This window comes from Adiantum capillus-veneris, chromosome 29 (genome assembly GCF_014529385.1).
Source record: "Adiantum capillus-veneris isolate H3 chromosome 29, ASM1452938v2, whole genome shotgun sequence".
NCBI lineage: Eukaryota > Viridiplantae > Streptophyta > Polypodiopsida > Polypodiales > Pteridaceae > Adiantum > Adiantum capillus-veneris.
The window spans coordinates 12,206,111-12,209,048 of record NC_140959.1 but is presented as its reverse complement, the minus strand read 5'-3'; positions in this window follow the sequence as shown (position 1 = coordinate 12,209,048).

Genomic DNA, 2,938 nt, shown 5'->3' with positions numbered 1-2,938 from the left:
TTTCAATCTCTTTTTTTAAACGCCGTTGCTTTGTTCACTCTCTCTCTCCTCTCTCTCTCTCTCTCTCTCCATCCTAATTTAGCAGCCCAATCACATGTGGCCACATGGCATAGCTAACCTTCCTCCTTTCACTAAATCGATTTTAAACAATCAAGGTAAGCTAACCTTCCTCCTTTCACTAAATCGATCTTAGATAATCAAGGTAAGCTAACCTTCCTCCTTTCTCTCTCTCTCTCCAGCCTGCAGTTTTCTCTCAAGCGCATAGTTGAAGCATGTATGCAAAGCAAACAAATTACCTTCGTCAATTACCTCTGCTTTGCAATGTTTGCTGCTGCTGTCCGGCTCTCTTTACCGCACAGTTCTCTCTCTTTACCGCACAGTTTTGTCCGCTGCTGTCCGGCTCTGCAATTGTACTCTCTGTGAAGTACCCACATCCCACCAACACCAGCGGAGACAGGCCTTGTCTGGTTTACGCGAGGGTGGAGAGGCTCAATGCAAACCTTGATTTTCAATCTCTTTTTTTAAACGCCGTTGTTTTGTTCACTCTCTCTCTCTCTCTCTCCTCTCTCTCTCTTTCTCTCCATCCTAATTTAGCAACCCAATCACATTTAGCAGCCCAATCACATGTGGCCACATGGCATAGCTAACCTTCCTCCTTTCACTACATCGATCTCAGATAATCAAGGTAAGCTAACCTTCCTCCTTTCACTAAATCGATCTTAGATAATCAAGATAAGCTAACCTTCCTCCTTTCTCTCTCTCTCCGGCCTGCAGTTTTCTCTCAAGTGCACAGTTCAGCGCATAGTTCTCTCTCTTTCTCTCTCTCCAGCATGCAGTGAGCCAAAGCGCACAGTTCTCTCTCTCTCTCTCTCTCTCTCTCTCTCTCTCTCTCTCTCTCTCTCTCCATCCGGCATGATGTAACGATTATAGAAGCATGTATGCAAAGCAAACAAATTACCTTCATCAATTACCTCTGCTCTGCAATGCTTGTTGCTGTTGTCCGGCTCTCTTTACCGCACAGTTCTCTCTCTTTACCGCACAGTTCTGTCCGCTGATGTCTCGCTCTGCAATTGCGCTCTCTGTGAAGTACCCATATCCCACCAGCACCAGCAGAGACAGGCCTTGTCTGGTCGGCGCGAGGGTGGCGAGGCTCAATGCAAACCTTGATTTTCAATCTCTTTTTTTAAACGCCGTTGCTTTGTTCACTCTCTCTCTCTCTCTCTCTCTCTCTCTCTCTCTCTCTCTCTCTCTCTCTCTCTCTCTCCATCCTAATTTAGCAGCCCAATCACATGTGGCCACATGGCATAGCTAACCTTCCTCCTTTCACTAAATCGATCTTAGATAATCAAGGTAAGCTAACCTTCCTCCTTTCACTAAATCGATCTTAGATAATCAAGGTGAACACAGACATGAGCAAAGTGAAAAATATATGGCCCCAAATGAGAGATATAGAGACACTTCGAAAGCACAAACGAATGAATGAATGAATATGAGAGAGAGAGAGAGAGAGAGAGAGAGAGAGAGAGAGAGAGAGAGAAAGATCTGCATTCACTTTTAAACAACAAATGACTTCCTTTTTCTTTTAATGTGCAAGACATCTTGCAAAATTCTTGCTAATGAAAGCCTTTCCAAAATTGTGCCACCACCATCTATTAGCTTCAAAAAAAATTAAAAGGTATGCATAATTCAAAGATTCCCTCAATAACAACAAAAACGGTGTGCTAATCTATAGCACGCAACGACGGGCAATGACAAAGCATGTAGATTTGCAACAGTATCAACTGGACATGAGAAGGACAAATACAACTTTGTACACACGTGCGCGCACGCGAGAGAGAGAGAGAGAGAGAGAGAGAGAGAGAGAGAGAGAGAGCAAGGACACTTTAAAGATAAGAAAATGCCGTTAGAAAAATAAAGGAGAAGAAAAAAACAAATATACAATGTGAAGTGGACCGCCTCTTTATATGGACACAAAAGATCTTTTGAGTTTCCACCTCCATCTGTCTTTTGACTTTCCACCTTTATTTATCTTCTCATTTTCTAAACTGACCCTTCACTTACGCACTTAATATGTTTTGAAAGTCTTTTTATTTTTTTGAGATGGGAGAGACCTAATAGCTTGTTTGCCTCATGCTTACTTTTCCAACACGAATAGCCTCTCTCTTACCCTTCACAAAAAAGCTTTAAATTATTCACAATTTCACACTCCCACGGTCAAATGAAGGAGCGACAAAACGTGCTTTCCACCACTTATATCTTACCAAAACAGATCCTACTCATTTCTTCTACCTTACCCAAGACATGCTTTTGATAATGTGTTCCCTTTCCCATAAAAAATGGCTATTCTTGAATCTAATATGTACCCCGCATGAACAATAAGGGGTGCTTTATTAAATTAAGAGATGCTTTTCTTCAATGGATTATAGAGACTTAGAGGGTGTTCGAGAGAGATTCAAAGATTGAATTCCTTATGCCTCTTAATTTTTTATCTTTAGACAAATAACCTACTTCTGTCAGGCTAGCTATAAAGTTGTGTCTCAAACCTACACTTAAAGGCATTGCAAAATCTCTAATCAATTTGAGAAAATTAGCATAGCTACTTTGACTTATCTTTGCCTATTGGTTCTATTGATTCATCTAATCTTGAAAATTTTAGCTCAAAGATTGGTCTAAGTGATGGTCCTTTTTCCTTTGTTTGAACAGCCAACTTTTGGTGGTCTCCCCCTTTGCTCTACTGGAACTTCAGGTCTTACGATGTTGATTGTGGACACCCTAAAAGTTTAAAGTTGGGAATCCTATTTTAAAATGTCGTTAATGCCAAACTATTTCGTGCAAGCTTTTTTCTAGCTAAACTTGTGTATAAAAAATAGAGCAATTTTGGTGAGCCGCACTTGAAACAACACTCAAAACAGTTTCAAGACCAAGCAATAGGAGCTTG